Below are 17812 nucleotides of genomic sequence, written 5' to 3'. Positions count from 1 at the left end.
AAGTTCAGCGTTACTTTACAGACTCATTTTAACAATCCGGAGTCACGTAAACATGACGTCACACACGTCTTTTTCCGGTCAGTAGTCATGAAAACGATGACGCCGTTAAACGCCGCTGATGCGTTAACGTTTGACAGCACTAGAACAAATCTCACTGAACCAGACTCAAGTCATCTGCCTCAACAGGTTGTGGTGAAAGGAAACATGTGGGACAGAGGAGAGCTGGGAGGCAGAAATGAGGGAGAGAAAGGAAAAGAGGAAGGTGAGGTAGAGACAGGAGAGACCAGGAGCATATATGCAACAGTTGTATAAGTTATATATTTAGACAGGACTGATTATGTATGCACCCTGCATAGCTTCAGAAAGAAGTTTGTTGCTGAAAAGGGGGTCGTACCTATGTTCCCCGGGTCCTATGTTCCCCGTTTTTCCAAAAAAAGTCCTATGTTCCCCACTTTGTATGTGACAGGGGAACATAGGACCCTTTTTTGAAAATGGGTAGGGTTAGGGTTAGGTTTAGAGAAAGGGTCCTATGTTCCCCGGTCACATACAAATCGGGGAACATAGGACCCGGGGAACATAGGACCCGGGGAACATAGGACCCGGGGAACATAGGACCCGGGGAACATAGGACCCGGGGAACAAAGGACCCGGGGAACAAAGGACCCGGGGAACATAGGACCCGGGGAACATAGGACCCGGGGAACATAGGACCCGGGGAACATAGGACCCGGGGAACATAGGTACGGTCCCGCTGAAAAGATCCTTGTTAGAATCCCTTTTAAACAGTTATAGTGGTTTATCCATAATGGTGCAAGGTTCTGACTGTAAGAAATCATGTCTCGCCGAACATTAGAGTTTGCACCAATATTGTCCAACTGAAGCCCAATTTATACTTCTGCGTAAAGTGCTCTGCGAAGGTTACGCAGAGTCCTCTGCGTCGACGCAGAGCCTGTCGAAGAGCCTCTGCGTCCGACTGCACAAAATATTTTTTAAGTGTCCGTCACTCCGTCAAGGGACAACGGAGACGGCAAGAGCTACGATTGGTCCTCAGGACAGGCCGAGCGAAGCTGCTCTGTGCCGGCTCACAGTGCGCACTGAGCGTCCACAGACGCGGAGCTGATCCCCGCCGATAACACCGCTGCCAAACTATAAATACGTCATATCTTAACACACACAGCACATGTTTAGACTCTAAATGGCCAATTTCTCACCTCAAATTATCTTAAAACTGCGTTCCGTCACACAGAAAAGTGAGAAACGGCAACTGTTTCAACAACAGTCTTTCTCTCTCGGACACCATTGCTCGGTCCGTCACCGCGACGCAGAAGTATAAAGGCTCGAGGTGTCTCAGTGGTGACGCAGTCGGATAACGCTTTACGCAGTCTGAGAAGTATAATGTGGCCTTTAGGGTTGCCTATGATCTGGCCTTTGCCTTCTGCTGCAAGAGTCAGTCTCTAGAATACAAAGGGAGTCAACGACTATTATCGATTGTAAAAGAAGGAAGAGGCTCCAGAAGAATTTAATTAAATCACCGGGAATCCTGTTAGAGACCAAAGGTGATCACACGTTGGAGGAGACTTTGATCCCAGATGATGGGACTGATTGAGTCAGCCAATCTGCACATGTGGGTGGGCTTACTCATTGACTGTTTGTATACAAGTATGTATGGCTATGTTGAGGGAGAAGAATTTCACTGTGAGGAAGTAGTGCACTCAGACAGGACTGAAGAGACGACACCAGATAGAGTATGCCTAAGCAAGGCATAGGGTAAACCATGCTTTCATTGAACCGTTGTAATCTTTGTAACTACCTTTCATGTAATAAACCTAAAGAATGTATCAATCCGAGAGACGAAGACGGCCTTCCTGTGTTTTTTTTTCTTACACTGACAAATTACAACAAATGGTTTGTTAGTTCCATTGTAATCTATTGGAAATGATCACAACCATTAGTGACCAATGCATCCTGTAATGGCAACCATTAAACCACAGCTCAAAGATGCAGTGGAAACCATTAGGTCCAAAACCCACAGGAAACATATGCAACCGCTCTGTTTCATAAACGTTTTTTAATGTTTTGAAATGTTTCTATAACACAGGTTTATATCATGGTTCCTGGTGTTTTCTCTGGGTAAGTGAATTAAGAAGTTAATTATAGCCACAAAGAACAACTTGGAACACAGTGAACCTTACAGTATGACATTTAACAGGAGCAGAGGTTAACTTTTTCATTTGATTTGCTTCAGAGATGATGAAATAGGATTACTGTTCGTTCATCACTGAAAATCTTTCTGAAACATACGAGTCACATGGCGATTTGCCAAGCATAGTGTGGCTCCCAATGCCAGTTTGTCATCTCCCTTCATTTTATATAGGGAAAAGGACATCACACAAAATGACATGGCAAGGGAAAGAGAAGAAGGCAGTAATGCGATATTACAGATGTGAACTACAATGACATTGGTAGGAGAGCAGCACTGGTGAGTTGGAGATGGAGTGGCACTGATGAAAGATCTACACTGGGGCGCCAAAAACAATTGGAATCCTGGTGGTAGGACCTAGGGCAGCCCACTGTTTTTTTTGTACAAATACATGTTAAAAGACAGGAAATTTGAAATTATGACTATGTGTTATTGTAAGACATGTATTAACAATACTTCAACACCAGCTGTAGTGTAGACAAAAAGACACATAATATAAATTATTTTCACTTAAGTTAAATCGCAATTAAGTAATCGGCCAGTGAATCTTAAAACGCATGTAAATCAGATAATATTTGAAGAAGATGTGGTCATTTGAATGTAGACATTCCTCAAACTGCTTTAGGGAGAATTTTAGCCTCAAAGATTTACACCTTCTGGGAGCCAATAGACAGAATCATCATATTTACAAAGCACAACCCCCTCCTGGTCTAAGCTGTCAGTGAAACCACACCTCTCTGTATGAGCGACTTCTCATCACAGAAACTGGAGCACAACAACCCTAATTCAAATACAAAGCAAGTAAGTCTATAATGCACTGGGGGAAACCCTGGAATTGGTATCTCACGAACTAGAAACTCACAATAGAAGCATTAGCTGAGCAGCCAAGATGCAAACATCACTGTGTAGGCAGAACACTCTAGCAGCTAAGTCTAAAAGGTGGTGATGAAACACAGGTGTATGTAATCGGCCAGTGGGAGCTTAGACACCAAGTAATGTGAAGGCTCTATTGTATTTTCTCTGATTATTAGGGCTTTCAATCAACCATGTGAAAGATAAACATACTGGTGCATTAGCAACAAGGTTCTTTGTTCTTTCCACTGAAGAATTTAAATAATAATAATAAAAAAACTAAAATAAACTAATGGTCACTTTCACCATACAAAATTGATAATTTTTTGTCAGGCTGTACAACAAGAGGTGAAATGCTATGGCCTGATGAACAAAATGTGCATTTATTGGGACCGGAAATGTTGGTTTGTTGTTAGTGATATTTACGGCAGTTGGCATCCACTTTGTTGCATTGGGATTCTTCTTTCTTTTAGGATTGGCCTTCCATCCTTTTGAAAGGTAGAAAATGCTCTGTAAATGTGTATTATTCACTGATGGCTCTGAACTCTACATTAACAATACTACGGTTGTCAAGGTAACTTGTGTACATATCAAAGGCAGATAGGGATAGCATTGGGCAGACCCACTGGGGGTCTAGGCACATGTCATTTTTTTAATATCTTGTGAAAGTGATGTTGTCACAGGAAAGAACAGAAATGAAGTAAGACATAAACCCCTTCAATAGTGGCATAATTCCTGGGAGCCATAATGCTATACGATATCCCCACAGTCCAAGAAATGTGCTTACCTGCATTTCAAAGGACAGATCAAATTTAACAAAAAAAAACAAAAACATAAAAGTATCAAAGGAACCTAGATTTAACCAGTAGCAAAGATCTATTACTCCCTCAGTGTACAGCCATCCAGAAATTATTCACCTCTTGTACAAGAGCCAAAATTTAAAGGAATTGAAAGAGTACCAAAAGGACCATCATGGATGCTGGCTGCTGTAAAACACCATCAACTGCGGTAAAGAAAAAAAGAGGATATGTGAGGAGCATCAAGAAAGGCCACCAACAAAGAAGCAAACCCATCCGAGACCCCAACCAAATTCAGGGGACAAAAGACATGAACAAGAGAGAGGGCAGATTATTTGATCGCCCCTGGAATGAATCCTATCTGAGCAGTAGAAGCAAACAGTGTAATTCAGTTGAGAGGTTGGGGATGTGCCCAAGTCTGAACATCAGAGATGATGATGATGATTGTAGAGGTGCAGTTGAAAAACAAAATGATTTGCAGAGCCATCGTCATTTACGCACTTGGTCACCATCTTCATCATCTTACTTCCCACAGCAATTGCACAGTACAGAGCAGGAGAAAAAGCGAGAGCCCAGACTTTCAGGTTTGGAAATAAGTACTGGGACTCCTAGAATGGCTTCCACATGGTATCGGACTGATAAGATGACTTCCAACTTTGCACAGGGAGCTCAGCCTACAAAGACTCCCAGCTCTTCATCTCCCACCTATTCTTCTACAGAAAGCTCCCAGAATCAACACCTCTTGCCAGCACACTCCCATTGTTTGCCTCCGCTCCTTGGCAACTTGAGCAGCAGAAGAACCACATCTCATTTGTTTAGGAGCTCATCATATACACTCTGTTCACCTCAAGAACAAACAAGTATCCCTCAATCCTACTCGGACAGATCTTCCTCTTACTTGACCCAGATACCATGGTACACCCCACTGCTGGTCAGCCAAGAGGCCACACTCCCTCCAAGATCAGTCCCTGAAGTTGTAGAGCTTAAAGGGACTCCCAGCTTCTCCTCTTCTTCCTCTGCTTTCACAAAAAGTTCTAGGAATCAAAACCTCTCATCATCATCATTATCCCCCCGTTCTTCTCCTCTCATTGGTGACAACAGAACTTCACCCCATTTAATGAGCAGCTCATACACCCTACATTCATTTGAAGAACAAACACTCATCCCTGAATCCACTTCAGATACATCTTCCCCTTACTCCCTCTATACCCCATGGTATACCTGCCCCCTGGACAAACAAGAGGTCACACTCCCTTCAAGGTCGGTCCCTGGTGTTTTAGAGCCTAAAACAAATTCCACCTCTTCCTCGTTTTCCTCCTCTGCTTTTAGAAGTTCCCAGCATCAACACGTATCATCATCATCATCATCATCATCATCATCACACTCCTCCCTTCATTCTTTTTCTCTCATTGGCAACTTAAGAGGCCCAACCACATCACATTCTTTGAGCAGCTCGTATACACTCCATTCATCTCAAGAACAAAAAACTTTCCCTGAATCCTCCTCAGATACATCTTCCTCTTGCTCCTACCACACCCCATGGTGCACCACCACCCCGGTCAGACAAGAGGCGGCACTTCCTTCAAGGTCAGTCCCTGAAGCTCTAGAGTCAGTTGGCTATTGCTCTAGAAGATGCATATTGTTACACCTATTTTTAAAATACTTCAGCCAAGATTCTTTGTGTAGATCTTCCAGTATTTGCTCTCTTGACAATGAAAGTCCAATTAACTCACCAAGAAATTCAATAGTAGGAGAGTCTGTGAATGGTGAAGAGGCTGCCTTAATGTTCACTGTGGACCCTGATGCTCGATGGTCAGAGACAACCTTGGGTAGCCTAAAAAATCCTGGAGCAGACCTTAACAATGGCTACTGTAGTGTGTCCAAAATGTCATTGTGGGGAGAGCCTAGTGTTCACAGTAGCAACAACAGCAGTGGAGGAGATAATGGTTGCTTCTGGCTTTCCTCCTCTTTCCAAGACCACTTGGCCCCATCTTGCCTCAAAAGACATACAAGCAATGAGAGTGCACGTTCAACTGCAGGCTTAGAGGAAGAATACAGCCATCCACAGAATCTCTTGAAGCAATGGCACAATGTTGAAAATAAAGCACTGCAGAAGGATGGTGTGAGTGGAGAAGAGAAAGGAGCAGATGAAGAGGAAGGAGCAGTTGGTTTAGATGTCCTTGAAGCTGGTCGTCCTTGGAAACTCCAGGATGAAACATTACATGGACTTCAAAATGCCTTTGTTTTTTGTGCACAACACAGAGGCACAGTCAGTGAAAATAGTTCAGTGCCTATGGGTCAACCAAATGGTGTTGAAAATCAAGAAAAGGTAATTTCCAATAGGCATCAAGAGAACTTGTACAAGATTAAGGAGAAACTGCTTCTGGAGGATTCCAGTGAGGAAGAGGGTGACCTGTGCCGTATCTGCCACACAGGGGAGAAATCTGATGCCAACTCTTTGATCCAACCATGCCGTTGTACAGGCAGTGTGCAGTATGTCCACAAGGAATGCATCAAGAGGTGGATTATGTCCAAAATAACCTCAAGAGCAAACCTCAAGGCCATCACAACATGTGAACTCTGCAAGGAGAAGCTGTGCTTAGACATAGACAGCTTTGACATTCCAGAATTACACAGGACATATGTCCAATCTGAGAGTGATGATGATGAAGGTGATGAGCTCATAAGCCGCGGCCTCCATTTGCTGGTGCTGTTGCGTCTCTTTGAAGAGAGGTACTCCAATTCCCTGGGAACTGTTGATGCAATCAACCTGGAGAGCATCCATCACAATCTCTTGGACCTTCTTATAACTCTAACTGAGGCAAGTGATGGGGAAGACAACAGCATGTCAAATGAGTTTTCTGACCTGGATGATGATCTCGAAGAGGACTGGTAATTATGTGAATGAGGTGAATAAAATTAGGGTCAGACAGCTAAAGGTCACCCAGTTTCACATGCTTTGAGGGATGCACAGTTACCTTGCAGGTTTAATTTGTACCTTTTTTTAGGTGAGGGTTCTCCATTCTACTCAGTTTTGATGGCCCAGGACATTTTTTTTCTTACACATTATGACAAAGTTAACAGGAGTAGCAATGGATTAGAGAAAAGACACAAGTTCTCATAGGTGTAATGTATGAAATTGAATACATATATAAACGTTTAATAAAAGGTAAATGTTTATTGAAATAAAAACTTCAAAAAAGAAAGGGTAATACATAACATGAGCCAAATGTTTCAACAAAAGTGACAGAAGCCCATACCTACCCAAGTCCAACAACTGCAAAGTCTGCAAATCCTTGGCAATGAACACCATAACTGCCCTGTCCTGCTTCCAGGCAGTGATAATGCTGGGTGATACCACAGATGTGCACAACGATGTCTTGCCTTATCCCAGTGATTGGACACACAGTCCAACAGGTATCAACTCAGAGAAATATAATGTACAGTGTTGAATGACATGAAATGTTGTATCAAACAATTCCTTGGCGCAGGTAAACTTTTACATACACAACTGACAACCTCACACAAACAACTATGTGGGAATATAGATTATATGCCCACATATGAAATACTTTCACACATGCACTTACATACCCAATTCTTACATCCATCCATCCATTTTCTACCACTTTATCCTCCACAGGAGGCCAATCTCAGCTGACGTAGGGCCATAGGCTGGGTACACACTGGACAGTTCGCAGTTCATCGCAGGGCCACATATAGAGACAAACAACCATTCACTGTCACTCTAACACCTACAGTCAATTTAGAGTGTACAATTTACCTAATCCCCATACTGCATGTTTTTGAACTGTGGGAGGAAGTCGGAGAACATGGCGAAAATCCACAATTCTTACATAAATTTGAGAATTTCAGTTTCGCTATATTGTATGAAAATTTTCATTATTGTAGAAGAGAATTTCAATATGTTATGAGAAAGGTTTTCATTATATTTTATGATTCTCTATATTGTTTGAGAATTCCAGTTGAACAGGAAGGTTTTTAACAATCGTGGCTGCATTGCTATGCTAACAGGTAAACACGCATGATGCATTAAATTAGGGTAAAAATGTAAAAATCATGGTGAGTTTTCTTTTACACATACAGACAAAATAATATTGCTTATTTTGTCTGACAGTGCTAACAGTGTGTTTACCTGTTAGCATGCTATGCTAACAGGTAAACACATGATGCATTAAATTAGGGTAAAAATGTAAACATCATGGTGAGTTTTCTTTTACACATACAGACAAAATAATATTGCTTTTTTTATTAAAAAATGTATATTAAACAATAAGGTAGCTATATGAAGAGAAAACATGATGATTCCATCCCTTAGTTTAGGCGAGGAGGCTCTTCATGCTGAAGTCTAACCCCTTAAATCCTCAAAATTTAAAGTGACATGAACTTAAAATTATGTTTTCTTAATACGTGTAACTGAAATATGAGGATCCCATATCCACTCCTCAATCCTCAAGTCCTTTGTAGAGGGGAAATATTTTGCAAACTCTGCCAGCAGTTGATGTTGCATGAAAGCTGGTGTGCAGACCCCTCTCTCCCATGTGCTCCATGCATGTGTGGAACTTGTCACAGTCGCCTCGTCCTACTTTTTCTCAAATAATCCAGTTTGCTTCAAAAGCAGCAATTTTATCTGCTGCTCTAAATACTGTCAATGTGTTACTTTGAAAATAATTATTTAGCTCATTGCAATGTACAAATATGTCGCATGAGTACACAGACAGTTGACTCTCCTGTCATCATCATTAAAGCTATTGGCTATTGTGGAGAAGCCAGATAAGCGACCAGTCATTGCTGTGGCTCTGTCTTTACCCACAGTCATACAGTTGTTGCTGTTTAGCGTGACTGTTACACATATTCATCACATGCTTTAATGTTTCCTCTCCAGTGATTTTTGTTGGCAGAGATAAAGCAAACGTCCTCTTGTAAGTCAACGTGACAGTTGCATTTCAAATAATCTAATCAAATGGCTTCATTCTCCACATCTGTGGACTCGTCCGCATTTTAACATCATCTGCCATTCCAACTTTGTTCCATACTGTCATTACCCAGTTTGTACCAGAAACCCGATTTGTCCTGCACAAATGTGAAAATTCCTGTCATGGCTTATGTAAATGTGTATTTTATTTTACAGATAACTATACAATGAAGACAATGAACAGCAGCAATTAACTAATACAATGAAAGACACAATTAAACTGTGTACTATATTTTATAAGAATAATGAATGCAAGCTATATTTATTGCCAAGCTGTTACCGAAAACCATTCTCCAAATCCTCGATTCAATTTGATTTTTAAGATTTGAATCGATTCTCAATCTTCGACATCATACTTTGTGTATGAATCCTCGATTCTACCTTTGCTTTGCTTTGAGTTGTTTCAATCAATATTTGATTTAAAATCAATATTGTGACACACCCACTAAGACTAAAAATAATCTGAAAAAAAATATATTTATTTTATTCACAAGCTACTGACTGTATGTTTTTTTAATTGTTATACAGCAGGTTGTATACAGTGGTATGTATGCAAAAGTTTGGGCAACCCTGTAAATGTTCATGATTTTCCTTTATAAATCATTGGTTGTAAGACATTTCAGTAAATATATAATACAGGAGACAAACACAGTGATATTTGAGAAGTTAAATAAAGTTTTTATGTTTTACATATAAGTGTGCAAGAATTATTTAAACAAAATTAGGCATGTGCATAAGTTTAGGCACCCTTGTCATTTTATTGATTTCAATACGTTTAGCACTAATATTGCAACTCAAAATTGGTTTGGTAACCTCAGTGACCCTTGACCTCCATACACAGGTGAATCCAATCATGAGAAATGGTATTTAAGGAGGACATTTCTTAGTGTTTCTCCTCTTTGCATCTTCTCTGAAGAGTGGCAACACGGGAGCCTCAAAACAACTCTCAAATGACCTGAAAACAATGATTGTTCATCATCATGGTTTAGGGGAAGGATACAGAAAGCTATCTCAGAGATTTAAGCTCTCAGTTTCAACTGTGATGAACATTGTGAGGAATTGGAAGACCACAGGCACAGTTCTAGTTAAGGCCCGAAGTGGCAGACCAAGAAAAATCTCAGATAAGCAGAGGTGAAGGATGGTGAGAACAGTCACAGTCAATCCACAGACCAGCTCCAAAGACCTACAACATCATCTAACTGCAGATGGTGTCACTGTGCATCACTCAACTATTCAGCACACTTTACACAAGGAGCTGCTGTATGGAAGAGTAATGCAGAAAAAGCCTTTTCTCTGCACCCTTCACAAACAGAGTCGCTTGAGGTATGCTAAAGCACATTTGGACAAGCCAGCTTCATTTTGGAATGAAGCTGGACTGATGAAACTAAAATAGAGTTATTTGGGCAAAACAGTTAGTTAAACAGATTCTGGAAAACAATGTCCAGAAATCAGTGACAAAGTTGAAGTTGTGCCGGGGCTGAATCTTTCAACAAGACAACGACCGTAAACACTGCTCAAAATCTACTAAGGCATTCATGCAGAGGAACAAATACAACATTCTGGAATGACTATCTCAGTCTATGCATTTACATTTACAGAAAAACACAGTAGCCGACAGCAGGTTTGCCTCCAACTGCTTTTTGCAGCTCAGTTCAACCAACCCATGGCCCCATACTGGTCCACAGCCAAGGAGATTGATGATTGGATGAGCAGTTGTCAAGAAAATGAAACACAGACCCTTTTACAGAAAAAAACCGAGGGTAAAAGCCTCATTTAGACAGTTAATGTGTCTAAATGAGGCTCTAGAGATGATTCTGGTTTACGTCTGGTTTAGGTTGCAGAAGGTGGTGCCATGACTCATCAATCCATTAGTCTAGAGCAATCTAAACTACCCCGGAAAAAATAGATCTGTTGAAAAACGTGTACACACAGGGAATTTACTAAAATAATTCACATTTACTGGTACATCACACACACATACACACTGATAAACCTTGTACACAAGCTTACACACAGACATTCACTCATTCTCTATTCCAGTAGCCTGCTGTCTGGAACTTATCGATGACTGATCAATACATTCTGATCGATTGGCCTCATCACTATGGCAACCACCATTTAGCCCACTATCTGGGGCTATTCATTATAAAAGCCATTAAGCCCCTCCCCACACCTATGTCTGTGTGAGTGTATATGTATGTGAGTTATTGCTCCCATTAGTAAAGAAAGAGGCTTCTGCTCTGTGTAAACTATGCTTACAGAATCACAACACTGGATTCAGCAGCTACTGTCCGTTTTACACCTCTGTTACTAATCTTATTATTTATATGTTCAAATGCCTTGCGTTTTTGATTTCAAGGTCTTACTCGTGCCGTAGGTTTACTTCCACTAAACAGTCACAGTGTAAAAGATTAAAGGCCCCTGCATACTCAACAGTAGCTTGACACAGGACAAATAATAAATAATATAAACAAACAAATACAGGCGGGGACACAGCCCTAACATTCACAATGTCCTAACAGAGTGGTTGCTAGTGGAGCAGGTTCATAAAAAAAATACACAGAGAGCACCACAGAAGCACCTTTTAAAGTGAAGACTGTCATTCGTATTGCTGTATTCGTATTGTAATTTCTTTACTTTGAGTGTCGGTCCCTGGCCCAAATAGGATAAAACTGGGAATCCAAGAGTGAGAGACGCTGTTTATATTGCAGTCTATGGAGAAGCTGGATAGCTCACCTCACTCAGAGTGTGAACCTAGATGTGTCGTGTATAAAGTCCATTAACTGCAGAACAAGTTGAAGTCTCCACTCAAGCCTTAGAAGAATAACAGGTAACAGGTACTATCGCCAATGAAAGTCAATCAAAGTCAGACGTTAGTGAGCAAATCAATCAATATTGATGACTTATTCATGGACAACACTTGCAAACAAAACATTTCACAAATCTGAGGCAAAACATTCATAGCAATTATATAATATAATATGGTTATTTAATTATTTATTGTCCAGCCCTATTTGAAAGTTAAAGATCCAACGCAGACTGAATCCATCTGCTTAAATCTGATTTCAAATTGTTTTCTGCAGCATTTATCACAACACATGACATCAAAACTGGTTTCTGCACCATAACATAACAGAGTAGAGCTAAAACGATGAATCGATGAATCGATTATTAATCGATGAATCGTTTACTAAATTAATAGCCAACTATTTTGATAATCGATAATCGGTTTGAAACAAGATTTCTGATTGTTTTAGCTTCTTAAATGTAAATATTTTCTTCATTTCTTTGCTCCACATAACAAATAAATCATTAAAACTGAATCATTTTGGTTTGTGGACAAAACAAGAAATTCAAGAACATCATAATTTCCAGGTTTGACAAACACTAAATCAACGTTTTTTTAACATTTTATGACATTTTATGGACCAACCGATTCATCGATTAATCGAGAATATAATCGACAGATTAATCGATTACGAAAATAATCGTTAGTTGCAGCTCTAACAGAGAGATAATGATAGTGTGTGGTACAAGTACAATCTGATAAGAACAAGAACAATTACTGAGGTCCACTATGATACACATCCATCATTGTGTTGTTAATACATGATAGATTATTTTACTGCCACTTCTGTGCAGCTTGTGGTTTAACCTAGAGTTCAGGACATATATTGATAAAATCAATATTATACTCTTGACATTTTCACTATACTTTTAGTGTTCAGAGCTAATTGGTCTGCTAGAACGTCATCATATTCTGCCTGACACTCATGTAGACAGCAGGTATCAACCCTTAGCCACATCAGGATGCCAGGTGGTCACAATACAACATGACGAAAATTGAAGGTTCGTCAGGATTGTGGTTTTGCTTTTAAAAAGGTACAGACAAAAAAATAACAATGCTACACTTCCCCATTTTTCTCCTACTCATCATATCTGCCTTTCCCCTCTCTTTTTCCCATGTTTCTATTTTTGCCAGTCCAACATGTTCTTGCTGCTGCTAGCAGACGGCCCTACAGATGTCACTGTCAGTTGTTTGGTCCATCTGTCAAGCCTTGGTCCAAAGGAACATTTCTCCAAGAAGCAGATTGCCATTAAACTTGCCCTGAATATGCACAGTCCCCAGAGGATGATCCCTCACAATGGTGGTGGCCGTGTGACCCTCTGCGGAACTGGGCCAAAACATTTCCCGTTACAAAAAAGAAAATTAAATCTATGGATGGATGCAGTACTTTATAAACTTTATTGTAACATCATCCTCAATGAAAATTTTTTTTATTTTTATTTATTTTTATATTCTGAAAAGAACATTATTCAAAGAGGGATATTATTGTGTTGATTTATTACATTGGTTGCCTCTGAAATTAAAACAGTGAAATGAAAATATTACGCTATTTTTTTAAGATTTTAAAATTATTTAGGAAAGAAAATGTCACACTGATGAGGAAAATTTGTTCTAAACCAAAAGATAACCAGTTGACAATAACCACGGAGACGGAAATCCTGTCACACGTAACACTAACGCCTCATACCTTCTACAGTGCGCACATACACACGTTATTTGTGTTCGCACGTACCATAATCACTTCAAGCTGGAAGCTAATGATGGTTATAGCTGCAATTTATGTATGCTCCGATTAGTCGACTAATCGCAAAAATAATCTGTGACTCGCCGATTATCGAAATAATCATTTGTGGCAGCCCTAGTGCCAAGGCCACTCAGTTTCCCACAGCGTCAACACACTGGTCACCAAATCCTTGTCAATTTTTATTGGGCCATATAATATCATACATCCACAGAAAATGTACTTGTTTGTCCCTGAAATAATCCTTTAAGAGCAGATTTTTAAATATCACTTCAAGGCAGGAGGGTTTCATTCAGAGGGGAGAGTGGTGAAGGTGAAGAACACCAGAAAAAAAGGGCTGGATTGGCCATTACACACACACACACTTCTGCTCTTCTCATTGCATACTGAACAGCTTCACTGTGATAAAGATTTTCTTTTGCATGGTGCTTATGAAACCTTTGACGTATACGTGTAGAGATGACATTAGTCTTGCCAGCGGATAAGGCAAACTGGACAAGTTGGCAAAGACATAGGGGAGAAAGAGTGTGTGTGTGTGTGTGTGTGTGTGTGTGTGTGTGTGTGTGTGTGTGTGTGTGTGTGTGTGTGTGTGTGTGTGTGTGTGTGTGTGTGTGTGTGTGTATTTGTCATCTCTTTAGGACCTTTTCTGGCATAAACACTGACCTTGCCAAGACCAGTAGTCATCACAAAGACCTGCTTAATGATGCAAATGTCTAATTACTGAGATAAGTTTCTGGTTCATTTTAGGGCCAAGAATTGAAATGTGGTTAGGTTAAGGTTAGGCATTAGCTTGTTATGGTTCAGGTTAGCGATAATGCTTTATTTAGGCTGTCCAAATGGATGCAAGCCAATGTAGTGTCCTAACAAGAAGAGCTTTGCAAACCGGCGTGTGTGTCACGGTGGGAGCTTGTCATGCCCTGTTGTCTTTGTCCGGCAGATTTCTCCTCCCTGTGGGACACACACACTCACACACTCTGTCCTTCTTGCTGACACTGCTTTTTAATATTTCACTACATGCAGGGTTATAGCCATATGCTACCCTGTCATACACCTACACACACACACACACACACAGACACACACACACAGACCGAGAGAGAGAGAGACCGAGCGATGACACAAGCACTGGATGCATTGCTATAACTGCAGACAAATGTCTCACAAAGTTAAATGTTAAACAAACCACCTGCACCACTTTCCTCCATACAAATCCTAAAATGTCCTTATAATGAGAACCACATCTTTACCGTCTTCATGAGGACATCTGGTGTAGCCACAGGACTGCAGACGGACTCACTCGCTTACTGTTTGTTTTCTGCAGAATTGCCTTTTCGGTTGCATTTTGGCTGTTATACATATTCACTCTGCCCAATTACCAGTGAACCAGATCTTGTAAACAGGTGTGGAAATTACAAGACTTTCTGTATGAGACTAAATATCTGCAAACCTTTCAGTTCATTTGAGATTCTCTCAGGAGGGAAGGAGGAAACTACTCACCTCATTCATTTCTGAGAAAATGGCTCAATATGAGAATCATATGGTTTCGGCTCTTCATGCCGTTGTCTGACATTCACTATTTACAGCTGCAATTAAAATGAGTCTCATCCAGATTTCACCAGATTTCCTTTTAACCAGATTACATTCATGTCTGGAGTAAATGGTGATGACACATTTGTGTAATGACTGAATAAACTTTGAGTTTCAGTAATTACATCCTAAACCTTGACAGCTACAGCTAGAATTCAGTGTTTCAAATTAGGCCTGAATTAATTTTCTGTGGCCATAGCTGTAGAGACAAGACATTTAGGTACAGTTGTGGTCTTTGAGGAAAGCTTGTTATCTTCACATGTCAGTAGCTTCCACATTGTTCCTTCATTGTCACTAAGTAATGTGCCCATATCTCCAGTAACTTAATTTCTTCAGAAGCTTACAAATCACAGTTCAAAGAAGGTTTTACGGAATAAAGAATCTACTAATGACACAGACTTCTTAATGAAGAGAAGTAAAAAAAAACATATTTTTGAGTAAATTCAAAACTTACTGTGGGGTTGTTTTAGAGTATAATGTTTCAGAATATAGACCTCTAGATCTCTGCAGTTACAAGCTCTATGTGGATTATCTTGGTATCAAAATAAAGATACCACTTGTGAGATTCCACCAGAGGTGTAAGTTTCACTGTAGATGCCACTGTGTCAGAGTAAATGCACATGGAACACAGCATGAATAAAGGATTTTTTTTTCTCTCCTAAAAAAATATTGCATTTTAAAGTAAATATCACCTTTAAAATATGCAGTAGGAGCTTAAAAACACATGGAGGTCACGTAACAACATGTGGACATGAGCTGTGTAAAGTATGATGCTGCTGAAGTGAGTACAATTACCGAGGTTTTAGTAAAGAGATGTCTAGGCATTCTCTGTTTGGCACCATCTGTGCCATTTGAGATTTCTTAGGTACCAAATTATTAAAACCAATTTAATTTTATTTACATAAAAAGAACTTGTTTTGACACACACAAAAAAGAAAGAAGAAAGTCAGTTGTTGTTTTGCTCTTATTTTGGGGCTGGATCTTTAAAATCTTGGTCGTAGTGTGATAAAAATGGTACCGATGGATTCTGTGGATTCTCCTCTGTCCAGCCGACACATGTTTTTTTGTTTACATAATTGAGCTGACGCTCCGGTGCCGCTTTTCAATGCGTGTGCTCTAACGTTTTTTTCGCATCTGATGGTTTGATCCTTCGGTGTTTTAAGGTTTTAATGAGCTTTTAGCTGAGTTTCTGACCTTTCTGTGGGTATGCAGCATGTCTGTGTTTATTAAAGTCAGATATGGTTTTATGGTGTTTTTTGTCGCTGCGTGGGGGCAGCGTCTGTGCAGTGCAGGGATAAATCCGCAGGTAAACCCGGCGCGTTACGCTGACCAGGAGAGAGCAACTGTGCCGGGGAACAAACGTCAGTGTCTGGGGCCGGGCTAACCTTCTTGTGGGCTAATGACTCTGAAATGTATTTCCTTTACATGCATGTTTTTATTTTTTTTGTAACAAAATACTTTGCTGGGTGGCCAGTGAGTACACAGGTCCATTGCTGGGTATGCGCATAAGATAAGGGTATAAAATGAAATAGATGGTAGAAATCAAGACAGAAAGAGTGTCTGGGAAATTGCTCATCCAAAGTTAAAGTTTGGCATCAGCAGAAGTGCTAACGCAGGAACTAAAAGTTTTAAGCTCATGAGTGAAATTTCTTTTTTCCGGGGATTAATTAATTATTGATAAGAGGTCAGGTCAGTGTGAGATTATACTAACAGATGTTGGAGAATCTTGGAGCTTAAAACAGAATAGCAAAGCTACAGAGTGTGTATCAGATGTATGTGCTCGTAGTGAGCTGCACATTTTTCTATTCGACGGCAGCAAAAACAGGAATCTAAGCATAAAGGGAATGTTCCAGGGAAAAGGTTCAGCCATTACACGGATGGAACAAACTTACTAAGGAATGTAAATAAGCTGTGTTTGAATCGAGACCGAAAGCAACAAGACTACACAGTCAAAATTGTAGCACTATGACAATCTGTGCGCTTTAGGCTAAATGTTAACATGCTTAAATGTAAGCAAGTATTATGTTTATTAGCAGTTATTACTTTGGTGTATTAACATGGAACAGGAGGATATGTCAGACCTTGAATTTATTTACAAACCACAAATCAGTTGACTATAATACAATAATTCTTTATATCCATCTATACATTCCAGGAACGTCTGTCTGTCTGTGTTATATTCACATATTTCTCAAACTGAAGCTCCGATTGATAGTTTGCCGACTTTCGCCGCTCGACCGAGCCACTCCCCATCTCACTCATACAGGACTGTGGGCTACCTGAGAGGAGAAGCGGGCTGCACAGCAGAAAAGGCGCCGTGAAGCTGAGGCAGACGACGAACACAGTGCTCGACTGAACTGTCACTGAACTTTTGCTGTGCAATAGTAACAATGAGCATTCAAACACACCAAACCAACAATTACTAAAAAACACACAAAAACAGATTTTGCACGGGCACTGCACTGGTTCAACTAACACAGTAACAAAGCCCCTTAGTGGCTGTCGAAAAGAGCCACAATTTCAGCAGAGGACTTTACAAATAAGTTGTTATAATGATTTCTCTGTCATTCAGATTGTTGTATAACTATTTGGCAGCAAATGTGGTCAGCACAGCATTGGCAGATCACATCATAATTGTGCTGAAACGAAACATTATTGGGCAGCGCAGACATGCATCACCATGACAACAGTAGTATCAAAGAAAACAAACAACTTCAAGGATATTTACCTGTTGACATTTAAGATGATGATGGCATTATTACAACAGTAATGATAACTTAGTTGTTGCGAT

The sequence above is a fragment of the Microchirus variegatus genome (assembly GCF_963457635.1).
Source record: "Microchirus variegatus genome assembly, chromosome: 11".
In the NCBI taxonomy this organism is placed as follows: Eukaryota; Metazoa; Chordata; class Actinopteri; order Pleuronectiformes; family Soleidae; genus Microchirus; species Microchirus variegatus.
This window is presented reverse-complemented; position numbering follows the sequence as displayed.